Source organism: Equus caballus, chromosome 3 (assembly GCF_041296265.1).
Source record: "Equus caballus isolate H_3958 breed thoroughbred chromosome 3, TB-T2T, whole genome shotgun sequence".
Taxonomy (NCBI): domain Eukaryota; kingdom Metazoa; phylum Chordata; class Mammalia; order Perissodactyla; family Equidae; genus Equus; species Equus caballus.
The window spans coordinates 83,163,656-83,179,660 of record NC_091686.1 but is presented as its reverse complement, the minus strand read 5'-3'; positions in this window follow the sequence as shown (position 1 = coordinate 83,179,660).

Sequence of the window (16,005 nt, the reverse complement as noted above, 5' to 3'; positions counted from 1 at the left end):
TGCTCCTTGATGGAGCAATGACACCCTGATTTGCCTACTAAAGGGGACAGTATTTAATTCAAAGTTATAGGCTCAGTTATGCACCTTGCCCCTTCCCTTCATCCTGTCCCACTTGCACACTGTATTCTGACTAGAATCCCCAAGTCATAGTTTGGTCTAAGCTGATATTTACAAAGTTACTTTAGAAACTCTTGGTAAATAATAATGCCATTTTAATTTTGGATCTTGGAATGAACTAAGTCCTCTTAAGAAACAAAGGGAAAAAAGTGGAAGTCAATCATGAAATTCTCTGTCAGTACAGGCAAAGTCCAAAAGACTCCTACTAAACTCAGGAAGTTTACCTACAGACACATTTGTGGAGTGGGTACAGCCAATGCAATGCTTACTAGTGATATTCCTCCTGGATCAGGCACACCAGATTTTTTTGCACCGACTTTGATCAGTTCAGAGCCTTATTTAAAAAGAGCACCTATCTATTTCCAGCTCTGTACATGTTGCTCCTCTGAAAACAGAAGAATAGTAATTTGTTCAACCAAATTTATTTAACATCTACTATATGCAAGGTATGGAGGTAGGCGCTGTGGTGAACACAGGGTTATATAAGACGAGATTCCTGCTCTCAGAGAGCACACATCAGGATGAAGATGATACAGATTTCTCAACAACCTATTGCTTTAAGTTAACGTCATGGACGAAATCTGTCAGTGCCATCACTTCCTCACCACCTCATGTTCTCTTCTATATACAGCTCAAATCCTAACCCTTTGATACCTGTAGGACCATATGTGGGGCCGCCTTTATGAGCATGTGACCTGCACAGTTGCACAGGGCCCTTCTCAGAAGGGTCCCATGCTAGGTTTAATCCTCTGCTGTTGCTGTCTTGAAAGTCTTAATAATTTTATTTTTGAACTTGTGTTTGGTAAGTGAAGTCCAGCGGGAGCGTGGAGCATGCATGTGAGCAGTGGAAACACTACTGGAGGTAATGCATGCATGTGTGCAGAGGGCTCAGGCAGTGCCGGCACCCCAGCATGCACGCACATGCCTCAGAGCAGTTCAGGGTGCGGCTGGGTGCGTGCCTGGGCCCACATGGCAGTGGTGAGGGTGGGGGCAGCAGAAGCAGAGGCAACAGCTGTGGCAGCCCTGGCTCCAGAGATGGGAAGTGGCTCTGCATGGGGACAGTGCCAGGTCCCATGGTGGGAGGCCAGTGTGCCAACCCGTGTGTCATCGGCACAAATATCAACTCTCCAGTCCGACACTGGGACAGGAACTGCTGGCATTCAGGCAGCAAACTTTATCAGTAAACGAGTACAAAATAAGAGCATATCAGGGAAGGAGCATTGCAACAAAGCATATCAAGGAATTATTAGAATTTATTAAAGAGTTTAGAATGTCTAATTCTGAAAAACTGCTGCAACTTTGCTAAGGAATAACCCCACATATAGAAACAGAAATTACATGTAAAGATTATCGCTTTCTACAGAAAAGAACACTATTTTCAGATGAAAGTTCGAATGAACCAATTGTTAACGAGGAAGACAATTAAAAACTTTTTCTTTGGGGGCCAGCCCGTGGCTGAATGGTTAAATTCACGTGCTCCGCTTCGGCAGCCCAGGGTTTCACCTGTTCAGATCCTGGGTGCGGACATGGCACTGCTCATCAAGCCATGCTGAGGTGGCGTCACACATCGCACAACTAGAAGGACCTACAAGTAGAATATACAACTATGTACTGGGGGGCTTTGGGGAGAAGAAGGGAAAAAAAAGATTGCCAACAGATGTTAGCTCAGGTGCCAATCTTTAAAAAAAATTTTTTTTCCCTTGTAATTGAAGATGCCATGACAGAAGGCATGAACAGACCTTTTGAATGAAGCCACTTTCAGTTGTTTGTATGACCTTCACAAGTTTTAGGAACAATTCCTCATATCTGAGGAATATTAAAATGTCATTGCATAAATTTATGCTTAAAATTAAATTCAGACTTACATAAAGCGAACTCATCTGAAGAATCAAATCTGTTTATAAAAATTGCTGCACAAGAATCAACACTCTAGAAGTAGTAACATTTATATTTCAGAATAATTTATTAGAAATTTAACCTAGTGTTGTCACAGCCTATAAAATACTCTTAACAGTTGCAGCAGCAGAAAGATCCTTTTCAAAATGTACACGACCAAAATGTTTCTGTGATTTTGCATTTGCTGAGTGACTGATGTTGCTTTCAGTCACAGCTATTGAAAAAGAAACCACAAGCAATGAATTTCTTATCTATTGAAAATGAAAATAAAACAACAGTTGTAAATCTTGGTGAACTTGTAGACAAGTGAGCCAGAAAGTTTTTGTAATCGATCAAGATATCACCTTAATAAACCATTATTGTATATTCTATTAAATAAAATTATGACACCAAAAATATTATTTTTGCAATTTTTAAGTTCATTGAGGTACTCAGGTATCACTATTATCCCTATTACATCAGAACCTTTAACTACACTTTTTTCCTGCTTTTTGAACAGAACTTCCACATTTTCATTTTGCACTGGGCCCAGCAAATTATGGAGCCAGCCCTGATCGCAAGTAAGAGTATGACAGGTTTTTGTTATAATCCGTTATTGAAGCTAGTTCGTGGCTATGAAATTTAAGTGTAGGGGGCCGGCCTGGTGGTGCAGCGGTTAAGTTCGCACGTTCTCTTTCTCGGCGGCCCGGGGTTCACCGGTTCGGATCCCGGGTGCGGACATGGCGCTGCTTGTCAAAAGCCACGCTGTGGCAGGCGTCCCACATATAAAGCAGAAGAAGATGGGCATGGATGTTAGCTCAGGGCCAGTCTTCCTCAGCAAAAAGAGGAAGATTGGCAGTAGTTAGCTCAGGGCTAATCTTCCTCAAAAAAAAAAAGAAACTTAAGTGTAGAAAAGAGCAAGAAATACAAGAAAATGCGTGTACTCAATGAGTTCCCTACAAAATCTATCAGCTAGTAGGCATTTAATCTATATTAGGAGTAAAACAATGTAACACTATGGGCTATTGTGCAGAATTTGGCATAAGGAAAAATCTGTATTTGATCTAAGACTGACGCACAAAAGAACAGTTTGGGACAATGCCTCCAATGGGTTGGCATCCTCATTGAAATTACGGTTTTTGCCATCCAAAGCGTGTGTTTAAGAGGGATAAACATTCATTTAAATGAGGGTAAACTTGGGTCCTTTATAAACAGAAAGCCTATCAGATTGTCCTTTTCTCAGCATTCAGTGATTTCCAAGAAGAGAGAGCCATTTCTCCGAAGGTCAGAGGCCATCACAATATGGCCCCGCCCGCTATTCTTGGTTTCTCCAGAACTGACAACTTCCAATGATGTCCCCATAAAACAAAATCACAGCAGAGATGACTTACATTTGAAAATGAAACAGCAGGGAAAAGAACTTAGACCAGATGAACCAAATTTGCCTCCTATGAAGCTAAAACAGATCTACTTAATTATAACTGTTTTTATTCCTGTATAGTGATTGTTTTATAAAACTAATTTATTGCAGAAATTAAGAAACATAAAGAAGCTTCATATTTCCCCAAAACAACTTCAGTTCTATATTCTTAACTTTTAATAAAATTATAGATTTCTAAGTAGTATAACTTGCATCTCAATGCTTTTTAATGGGCCCATTTTTGCCACATTTCTAGTACTTATATCATTAAAATAGACTGAGAAAAGCTGCAAGCATGTACAAAATTACAGTGAAAGACATCATAAACAATGTTTTGAAAATTAGAAAGACAATTGCAATACATATAAGAAAGAAAATAAATATTCATAACATATAAAGCTGTCTTACAAATCAGTGACAAAATGACTGAAGCATGCTTCCATTTTCTAGACTGACTGCATCAAAGTATTAACTTTGAAAGAGAAAAAGAAGTTAAAAAGAACTGTCTGGAGAGAGTGTGGAAAAGAGTGGCATTCCTCTGTCTGAGTGGCACTCTGAGTTGGTGAAAGGAGTGACTGGTGATTATGGGCTGAAAACACCTGGGGGCTTTTATTAGCCAAAACTCCCTTCCTTCCCCCTTCCCCCTCAGTCCTGTACCTCTGGAAATCACTACCTAGCACCAGAAGCTTGTATTTTACAGTGAAAATAACTTAATGAGTTAGAATGGGGTCAAAGAAAAAAGTACATTGTGTATCAGAGAGCATCTCATCAACACGATGGTTAACACCCCGCCCCCAGAAGATTAGCTATTTATCTGGGTATAGTCTCCCAGAAAGGGTGGGACCATGGCATGTTCAGGCAGTGTGATTCCAGCTGTGTGGAGGGTGTCTGGTTAGTGCATTGTTATATTGTTGATCTATAAAGGACCAAGCTCCTTGCTCCAGCATGTGCAGCAGCATTGTAAAATGGCAGACTACAGGCCAAACCTGGCTCATAGATAAGTGTTGTTTTGCCCACACACTTTTTTAAAATTTTGAATTGGTTACTGTGATGGTTAATTTTATGTGTCACCTTGCTAGATTATTGTGCTCAATTGTTTGTTCAAACACCAATCTAGATATTGCTGTGAAGACATTGTGTAGATGTGATTAGCATCTACCCATGAGTTTAAGTAAGGGGGTTACCCTCCATAATGTGGATAGGCGTCATCTAATAAGTTGAAGGCCTTGAGAGCAAAATCTGAGGTTTCCTGGAGAAGAAGGAATTCTGCCTCAGGACCACAATATAAAAATATTGCCTCAGGAGGACATCAGCATCATGGCAGAGTAAGCATTCCCAGTAATCTCTCCCTTCCAACATACAAGGGATAGGTCATTCATAATCCAACAGAGGACATCCAAACACAACACAAAAACATCAGAGAGACCCACGCAGCCATATGACAGAGGGCAGAGAGGCTGGAGCCCCCCTCGGAGGGGGTGGAACCAGGTAAGAGAAAACTTCGCTCTCTCCCCTACAGACTGCAATCTGGGACCACAGGAGGCCTCTGAGAGGAAGGAATGGGAAAGGGGACGTTTGTTCATGGGAACATCAAGGACCCCCGAGGGCCCTTGCAGCCTAGAGGGAAGCCGTCTACCAGGGCAAAAGCTTTCACAGGGGGTGGCCCTATCAAGCCAACATCCCAGGAGAGCAGATAGTGAGAGCAGAGAGAGAAAACCCCAAGGGCATGCAGGAGAAAGCACCCCTCCCTGACCCGCTCAGCAACGGCTCCAGTGCCTAGGATCTTGGTGTAAGGCAGAGGGCTCAGAATACGTGGCTCTTGACCCCTACCCAGTGGTGACAGATAGTAACTGTGACCAAATAACACCAGTATGCAAAAAAGCAGAGCCACTTCCTCCAGCAATATCAAACATTATATTAGATTTCCAGACCAGAGAGAAAATGACAAGTAACCAGAAATCAGTCCTGAGGACGCAGAAATATGTAATCTAAATGACAAAGAATTCAAAATATCTATCATCAAAAAACTCAATGAGTTAAAAGAGAATGTAGAGAAACAATTCAATGAGTTCAGGAGCTACTTCACAAAAGAGATTGAAACTATAAAGAAGAATCAATTAGAAATATTAGAGATGAAAGACACAATGGAAGAAATAAAACAAAATATGGGTTCCCTGAATGCTCAAGCAGATGTCATAGAGGAGCGTATCAGCATAATCGAAGATAGACATATTGAAATGCTCCAGGAAGAAGAGGAGAGACAACTAAGACTAAAAAGAAATGAAGAAAGTCTCTGAGAAATATCCAACTCAACTAGGAAATGCAACGTAAGAATGATAGGTATTCAAGAAGGAGAAGAAAGGGAGAATGGAGCAGAAAGCTTGTTCAAAGAAATAACAACAGAACTTCTCAAACCTAGGGAAGGAGACAAAAATCCATGTGGAAAAGGCTATAAGATTTCCTAATTATGTCAATGTAAAAAGACCTACTGCAAGGCATATAGCAGTGAAACTGGCAAAAGTGAATGACAAAGAAAGAATACTAAGGGCAGCAAAGCAGGAGAAAATAACCTACAAAGGAACTCTTATCAGGCTCTGAGCAGATTTCTCTGCAGAAACCTTACAGGCTAGGAGAGACTGGAATGACATATTCAAACCTTTGAAGGACAAAAACTTTCAGCCAAGAATACTCTATCCAGTGAAAATATCCTTCAGATATGAGGAGAAACAAAAACTTTCCCAGATAAACATAAGCTAAGGGAGTTTGTAGCCATGAGACTCCCCCTACAAGAAATTCTCAAGGAGGCCCTCATACCTGAAAAAAAAAAAAAAAAAAGAGAGAGAAAAGGGTTACAAAGCACAGAGTAAGGAGATAAATAGGTAGACAGAATAAGAGCAGGATAGCTAATACTCAAGTACAGTATTAAAGACAAAGAGAAGGAAAATACCAAAAACAAAGATAATCTTGTCATTTTAAGCACAAACTCATAACACAAGATGGAATAAGATGTGAGAAAAATAACTTAGGAGGGGAAGAGGCAAGGGACTGAATCGGTTTAGTCTAAGGAAATAAGAGGCCATCAGAAAAGGGACTATCTTATCCACGAGATTTTGAATACAAACCTCAGGGTAACCACTAAACAAAAAAGCAGAACAGAGACACAAACAATAAATAAGGAGAAAGCAAAGAAACACAACATAAAAAACTACATAAGTTGACTGGTAGACCAAAATACACAGAACGAGAAACAAAGGCAATGCAGGAGACCAGAAAACGAATGATAAATTGGCAGCATTAAGCCCTCATATATCGATAATCACCCTAAATGTAAATGGGTTGAATTCTCCAATAAAAAGACCCAGAGTGGTGAGATGGATTAAAGAACAAGACCCAACAATGTGCTGCCTCCAGGAAACACATCTCAGCTCCAATGACAAACACAGTCTCAGAGTGAAGGGATGGATGATGAAACTCCAAGTGAATGGCAAACAAAAGAAAGCAGGTGTTGTAATGCTTCTATCAGACAAAGCAGACTTCAAGGTAAGACAGGTAGGGGCTGGCCCTGTGGCCAAGTGGTTAAGTTGGCATGCTCCGCTTCTGTGGCCCAGGGTTTCACTGGTTTGGATCCTGGGCGCAGACATGGCACCATTCATCAGGACATGCTGAGGCAGTGTCCCACATGCCACAACTAGAAGGACCCACAACTAAAATATACAACTATGTACTGGGGGGATTTCGGGAGAAAAAAAAAGAAGATGCCAATCTTAAAAAAAAAAAAAGATAAGACAGGTAAAGAGAGACAAAGAGTGGCAGTATAGAATGATCAAAGGGACATTCCATCAAGAAGAAATAACACTTATAAATATCTATGCAGCCAACACAGGAGCACCAAAGTACATAAAGCAACTATTAACAAACCTAAAACAAGATATTAATAATAACACAATAATAGTAGGGGAACTCAGCACTGCACTCACATCAACAGATAGATCATCCAGACAGAAAGTCAACAAGGAAACAGTGGAATTAAATGAAAAGCTAGACCAGTTGGACTTAATAGACATATATAGAACACTCCATCCAAAAACAGCAGAATACACATTCTTCTCAAGTGCACACCGAACATCCTCAAGGGTAGACCACATGTTGGGAAACAAGGCAAGCCTCAATAAATTTAAGAAGATTGAAATAATAACAAGTATCTTGTCCAACCACAATGTTATGAAGCTAGAAATTAATTACAAGAAAAAAGCTGAGAAAGGGACAAAGTGAGGATACTAAACAACATGCTTTTGAACAAGCACTGGATCATTGAAGAAATTAAAGGAGAAGTCAAAAAATATCTGGAGACAAATGAAAGTGAAAACATACCATACCAACTCATATGGGATGCAGCAAAAGCTGTATTAAGAGGGAATTTCATCACAATACAGACTCACCTTAACAAACAAGAAGAAACCCAAATAATCAATCTCAAACTACACCTAAGTGAATTGGAAAAAGAAGAACAAACAAAGCCCAAAGTTAGCAGAAGGAGAGAAATAATAAAAATCAGAGCAGAAATAAATGGTATTAAAACAAAAAAGGTAGTAGAAAGGATCAACGAAACGAAGCACTGGTTCTTTGAGAAGATAAACAAAATTGACAAAATCCTAGCCAGACTTACAAAGAAAAAAAGAGAGAAAGCTCAGATAAATAAAATTAGAAATGAAAGAGGAGAAATAACAATCAATACCACAGAAATACAACAGATTATAAGAGAATACTGCAAAAAACTATATGCCAACAAAACGGACAATCTATAAGAAATGGATAAATTGTTAGACTCTTACAACCTTCCAAAGCTGAATCAAGAATAATTAGATAATCTGAATAGGCCAATCACAAGTAAAGAGATTGAAACAGTAATCAAAAGCATCCCAAAGAATAAAAGCTCAGGACCAGACGGCTTCCCAAGGGAATTCTACCAAACTTTTAGAGAGGGTTTAATACCTATCCTTCTTAAGTTATTCCAAAAACTTAGGGAAGATGGACTCCTTCCTAACACATTCTATGAGGCCAACATCACTCTGATACCAAAGGACAAGGACTTACAAGGACAACACGAAAAGGAAAACTACAGGCCAATATTGCTGATGAACACAGATGCAAAAATCCTTAACAAAATATTGGCAACCTGAATACAGCAATACATTCAAAAGATCATACATCATGATCAAGTGGGATTTATACCAGGGACATGGGGATGGTTCAACATCCACAAATCAATCAATGTGATACACCACATTAACAAAATGAGGAATAAAAACCACATGATCATCTCAATAGATGAAGAGAAAGCATTTGCCAAGAGCCAACAGGCCTTTATGATAAAAACTCTTAACCGAATGGGGATAGAAGGAAATTGCCCCATCATAATAAAGGCCATATGTGACAAACCCACAGCCAACATCATACTCAATGGGGAAAAACTGAACGCCAGCCCTCTGAGAACAGGAACAAGATGGATGCCTACTATCACCACTCTTATGCACCACAGTACTGGAGGTTTTGGCCAGAGCAAGTAGGCAAGAGAAAGGAATCAAAGGAATCCAAATAGGGAGTGAGGAAGTGAAACTCTCGCTGTTTGCAGACGACATGATCTTATATATAGAAAACCCTAAAGAATCCATCAGAAAACTATTTAAAAAAAAATTAACAATGACAATAAAGTTGTGGGGTACAAAATCCACTTACAAAATCAGTTGCATTTCTGTACTCTAATATTGAATTTACAGAAAGAGAACTCAAAAATACAATTCCATTTACAATTGCAACAAAAGGAATAAAGTACCTAGGAATAAATTTAACTAAGGATGTGAATGACTTATACCATGAAAACTGTAAGACATTATTGAAAAAAATAATGACATAAAGAGATGGAAAGAGATTCCATGCACATGGATTGGAAGAATAAACGTAGTTAAAATGTCCATACTACCCAAAGCAATGTATAGATTCAATGCAATCCCAATTAGAATTCTTCATGGAAATAGAACAAAGAATCCTAAAATTCATATGGGGCAACCAAAGACCCTGAATAGCTAAAGCAATCTTGAGAACAAAGAACAAAGCCGGAGGCATCACAATCCCTGACTTCAAAATGTACAACAAAGCCATAGTGATCAAAACAGCATGGTACTCGTACAAAAATAGGCACATAGATCAATGGAACAGAACTGAAAGCCCAGAAATAAAACCACACATCTACAGACAGCTAATCTTTGACAAAAGTGCCAAGAACATACAATGGAGAAAAGATAGTCTCTTCAATAAATAGTGTTGGGAAAACTGGATAGCCACATGCAAAAGAATGAATGTAGACCATTATCTCATGCCATACACAAAAATAAACTCAAAATGGGGGCTGGTCCCGTGGCCGAGTGGTTAAGTTCACCTGCTCCACTGCAGGCAGCCCAGTGTTTCGTTGGTTCGAATCCTGGGCGCGGACATGGCACTGCTCATCAAACCACACTGAGGCAGCGTCTCACATGCCACAACTAGAAGGACCCACAACGGAGAATATACAACTATGTACCGGGGGGCTTTGGGGAGAAAAAGGAAAAAAATAAAATCTTTAAAAAAATAAATAAATAAACTCAAAATGGATCACAGACTTGAGGCTAAGTCCCGAAACCATAAAACTCCTGGAAGATAATATAGGTAGTACACTCTTTGACATCTAACTTAAAAGGATCTTTTCGAATGCCATGTCTTCTCAGACAAGGGAAACAAAAGAAAAAACACACAAGCGGGACTTCACCAGACTAAAGAGCTTCTGCAAGGCAAAAGAAACTAAGATCAAAGCAAAAAGACAACCCACCAATTGGGAGAAAATATTTGCAAATCATATATCCGATAAGGGGTTAATCTCCATAATATACAAGGAACTCACACAACTCAACAACAACAAAACAAATAGCCGATGAAAACAATGGGCAGAGGATATGAACAGACATTTTTCCAAAGAAGATACACAGATGGCCAATAAACACATGAAAAGATGTTCAACATCACTAATCATCAGGGGAATGCAAATCAAAACTACACTAAGATATCACCTTCTGCCTGTTAAAATGGTTATAATCACTAAGACTAAAAATAACAAATGTTGGAGAGGGTGTGGAGAAGAGGGAACCCTCATACACTGCTGGTGGGAATGCAAACTGGTGTAGCCACCATGGAAAACAGTATGGAGATGCCTCAAAAAACTAAATATAGAACTACCATATGACCCAGCTATCCCACTACTGGGTATCTACCCAAACAACTGGAAATCAACAATCCAAAGTCACATATGCATCCCTATGTCCATTGCAGCATTATTCACAATAGCCAAGACATGGAAGCAACCCAAGTGCCCATCCACTGATGACTGGATAAAGAAGATGTGGTGTATATATACAATGAAATACTACTTAGCCAGAAAAAAGACAAAATCATCCCATTTGCAATAACATGGAAGGACCTGGAGGGTATTATGCTAAGCGAAATAAGCCAGACTGAGAAAGACAATCACCAGATGACTTCGCTCATATGTGGAATGTAAACAAACACATGGACAAAAAAAGCCAGTTCAGTGGTCACCAGGAGCAGGGGAGTTGGGGGTGAGCACAGGGGGAGAAGGGGAGCACTTACATGGTGACAGACAGGAAATAATGTACAACTGAAATTTCACAATGATGTAAACTATTTTGAACTCAAAAAAACAAAATTGCCTGAGTTTCCAGCCTGCTGGCCTGCCCTAAGTATTTCAGACCTGCCAGCCTCCATAGTTGCCTGAGCCAATGCATTAAAATAAATCTCTCTCTTTGTATATATACATATACACATACATATATACATACACATATACATACATATATACATATACATATATATTTCCCAACCTCCCTTGCAGTTAACTGTGGCCATGTGGCTAAGTTCTAGCCGATAAGATGTAATCACATGTGCTTTGTGGCAGCTTCCTTGAAAGGCACATACACTGTCCCCTCCTTTTCCAGCCAGTCCTCCATCCTGCTTCCTGGAACAAGCTGTTAGAGCTCTCACAGCCACACTGGATCAGGAAGATAAAGGCCACGCCCTAGGAATGATAGAGCAGAAAGTTGGACCCCTGATCACTGAGTTGCTGCTGGATTGGTTCTGAACTGCCTCATAAAAGAGAAAAATACATCCATGCTGGATGGTGTTTTGGATTTTCTGTTATATTTAGTGGAATATAATCCCAATTTAAAAAATAGGAAATTTCACATAAAAATTAAGATCTCTGGCTTCTCTCTTGACAATTTGGAGTATTAGGTAAACTTGGGGTCATGCTCCCCATTGTAGCAATTGCCTAGGGCAGGATAATGGGTGCTCACTCGCTTTAGATTGGACTGGAGATCCCACCAGGTTGTTTTTCTTTGTCTAAGGTCCTGGAGGCATTTGAGTTTGCCATTCCTGTCATGCATGTTGGGGTTTTACTTCTACAAACAGTGTGATAGGTCCTTGTACAAACTTATTTTGTCCTCTTAGGTTGTTTCTCCAGCTACTTTTTTTGGGGAGTGGAGCAGGATGGAAAAATTGTGGATGCCATCCTTGTAATTTACTGTCTTTCTCTCTGCATCATTTTCCCTGAGAGCATTCCCAAATTGGTGTGGTCCACAAAGGAAGAGGTTTCTGATGCTGGTGGAAGTGGGGTGTTCTTCTACCCTTTGAAACACCACGTCAGTCACAGCTCTGGAGGCCTGCCCGTGGGAGGAGGGTGGGCAGGTCCCAGTCTCCACAGACTGGTCGTGGCGGGGAAGGCAGGGAGGAAACTGAGCATCTTCTACTCTATGGCTACAACCTTTTTCTCATTTTAAACACCTTCATCTAGTCTAATGACTTCGTATTTTTCTAGTCTGCATAATTTTGACCCAATTTCTCACTAATACTCAAGTTTTATTTCAATGAAAGAGTGCGGCTCCCACCCAATTTCCAAGCAGCTCTCTGCCCTGAATAGCCTAACCAAACTTCTTGCATTGACTTGACAGTGGAGAGAGTGGCCTGAGAGCATTTTCCCTAATCTGAGGGACGGGCTGAGCGGACCGAGGTTGGAGTCTCAGTCGCTACCGGGCTTAAACGGACCTGGCAATGATTTGGGGAGGAGAGATGTTCTGGGTTGAAGGGTTCTTGGTGAGTTAAAGACCGATTCTTGTCTTGGGCTGTGAATGAACTCAAGGTCACTAGGATGTAAACAGAAAGTAGGATGAACTCCATCACTCAGAATCAGGCCAAGGACAAAGAAGGCAGACAAGACTCTTCAGAGCTGCTCAGGCCTTCTGGGAGGAATGTATGGGTGTGGAATGAGACTGACCTTCAAAGGGGAAGCTGTGACAAGGTCAGAAGCCTGTGTTTTTGAGCCAGACTATGTCTAGGTTTGTCTTTGTCTTTTTGTTCTCAGAATCTCATTAAACTAATGATTTGTTCATAGCTGAGGGTCTTCTCCAGCCAGGCATTGTTTTGGACCCTGAGAATACAGCAAGCAAAACAGGTAGAATTCCTGCTGGTGGAGCTGGCGTTTGAGTTGAGGGATACAGATAATAAATATAACCAGTGAACAATGAGATAAGGTAATTTCAGGTAGTGAAAAGTGCAATGAAAAACTTAAAAAAAAAAAACCCACTTAAAAAAGAAAGGGTGACGGGCTGGCCACTGTGGTGTAGTGGTTAATTTCGGCATGCTTCACTTTGGCAGCCAGGGTTTACAGGTTCAGATCCCAGGTGCAGACCTACACCACTCATCAGCCATGCTGTGATGGTAACCCACATATAAAATAGAGGAAGACTGCCACAGATGTTAGCTCAGGGCTAATCTTCTTCAGCAAAAGAAAAAAAGAAGAAGAAGAATGGGTGAGACAGAGAGAGACAAGGTGAGGGGGTCTACTTTAGATGGATAGGCAGGAAAGTCTCTCTTGAGAAGGTGATATTTACCCTAAATGACCAGAAGAAGATCTGAAAAACGAGTGTTCTAAGAAGAGAAAGAGCAAGTACAAAGGTCCTGAAGTGGAAACAAGCTCACTTGGACAGGGCACATGAGGTAGAGAAAGTCAAGAGATGAAGTCACATAGAAGGCAGGGGTTAGATCACAGGGAACTTTAATTCAGAGATAGGGACGTTGGACTTTATTCTAAGGGCATTTCGAAGCCACCAGATAATGTAAAGCAGGGGAATAAATGATTTATTTTAATTTTGAAAGCTCACCCTCGCTGCTGGTTAGATTATAGATTGGCAAGAGTGGGAGCAGGGAGGCTAATTAGGAGATTATTTTAACAGTGCAGGTGAGAAATGATACTTCATTTGCACAAGGCGGTGACGGTGGAAAAAGAGAGAGGTGAACAGATTCAGGATCTATTTTAGAGGTAGAGACAGCAGAACTCGCTGATGGATTGGATGTGGGGTAGGAGGAAATGAGGCATCTAATAGCGGGATGTGAGTTCCATTTACTGAGATGGGAAGCCAGGTTTTTGGAGGGAAATCAAGACTTGTTTTGCCTATGATTTATTTGAAATGCCTGTGAAACATCCAGATGGAGATGGCAAGCATATAGTTGCATAAATGAGCGCATATTAGCATCCTTTTTTGAATTTTCAGCCCCCTTCTGGCAACCTAGGCAAGTCTAAGATGGGCCTGAAAGAATAGTTCCCCCATTGCTCAGGACCAGCAGAGGTCTCCTACCCGGGTCCAGATCCCATCACCTAAAGGGTTTTAGCATGCTTGTGGGTAGCCGTATGCCTCATTTCACATAGGAGAAGTGCTTTAAAGAGTAGTGAAGGTCAAGCAAGTTATAAATGGCTATTTGTCATTACCTTATGTTTCAATTTGCCAAGCACCTTCTCTTTAACTTTGAATGATCTTCAGTTGACTCTTACCGTGAAGTTTCTGGTTTCTGCGTCCCCCTTTCCTTTCTCATCACTCCTTGTCCTTCTCCTTTCCCTAGCCAGCCTTTGCTCTGTGGACTGTTTAAAATAAAAAGCTTTAATCCACCCTTTGATGATTCTGGGTGCAGGGACAGGGCTCCAAGAGAACTCAGGAAACGGCTTGCCTCTTCCCTAGTTCTGGAAAGTTGAGGAAGAAAACAAAGAGTGAGACAGACATGTGGCCAGGTAGGAAGGAGTGACTTTAGGTCTGCTAGCCAGGTGTGCTGGGCTCATACTGAATTCCAAAATCAAGAGCTGTTCCCACCCAGTTGCAAGCAGCCCAGGCTGGGAGCAGGCAGGACCTGGGGAGAGCCGAAGAGGCTATTTCTCTCTGCGGGCTGCCCCTCCAAAAACGAGAAAGGTGGCAGAGCTGAGCCCAGGATGCTCCGTTACTCTGCTCAGATTTACTTTACATCATCTCAGGTGAAACGATTGAGGCTCTGAGAAAGGCCGGGAACTAGTCCTCCTCATGGAAACTGAGAGCGAGCAAGGGCATTGTTCTCTAACACATAATAGAAATGTTCACTATTAATTGGCTGGTTTTATATGTTTGGATTTTCAGTAAGTAGGGCATAGTCAAGTTCAACAAACAGATATCAAACACAATTCTGCCCCTTCCTAGTTGTAAAATTTTGGGGAAGTTACTTGACCTAAGTCTCAAATTTCTCATTGGTAAAAATGAGGGTAAGAGGACCCACATTGTAAGATCATTCAGGCAAAACATTCAGTGCGCTGCCTAGATCAGAATGAGCACTCAGTAAAGATTTACTGCTACTGTTACTACTGTAATGATAGCTATTACCATTACCAAGTTAGGAAATCTGCTAGGGCTGCGGATATAAAAATAAAAGACACAATCTTACTATCTAGAAGGTTAAGGCTCAGGAAGGAGGTAGGAATAAAAAACACTAAAATGCAGTGTAATGCACATGTAGTAGGTTTTCTTACTAGAAGTGTGCCTGCCAGTGATTACATTTTAGTAAGACTCTATCTATGCCGCCCAGGACAAAAAAAAAATCATCTCGGATTTGTTGAGCCTTCCACATCCTTATCGGATAGAGGTTGAGTAAGGAGCTCCAATTGTTCACCAAGAAAGGTCTCAGGAAATCTCTTATGTTTTTATTTTATTGTTTTTTCCTAAATAGGAGTTAGTCACCACTGAGGAAGAGAATGATGATGGCTCTAAATCCTCAAGGTAGGGAAAGCTAGAACCAGCCCTGATTTAGGACTCGGGAGCATGAAGAAACCTGATCATTTTGGAATCTGACACCTAGAGCCTAGACTGGGAGAGCCTGAGGGCCCTCGGATCAGGCTGACTCTGGGGCAGGCTGGAAGGGCCCCATTCTGGCCCAGATTCTGACACTGCACTGACTCCACTGTGCGGGTTCCCCATGGGGTCAAGGCTTTATCTCTGTTCACTTTATATCTTCTGCTAAAGAGCTTTCCGGCCTTGCTCCTGAGCCATCTCACTCAGCAGCCGGTGCATAGGCATCCTGTAGCTGTAACCCATAAGTCCTCACCGCCTCATCTGCTGAGGTGACTGGGAATTTGGCCAGGAGCACTTCCTGTTAGAGAGCTCTGGAGTGTGGGCGGCCCACCCCAGAAAAAGCCAAGC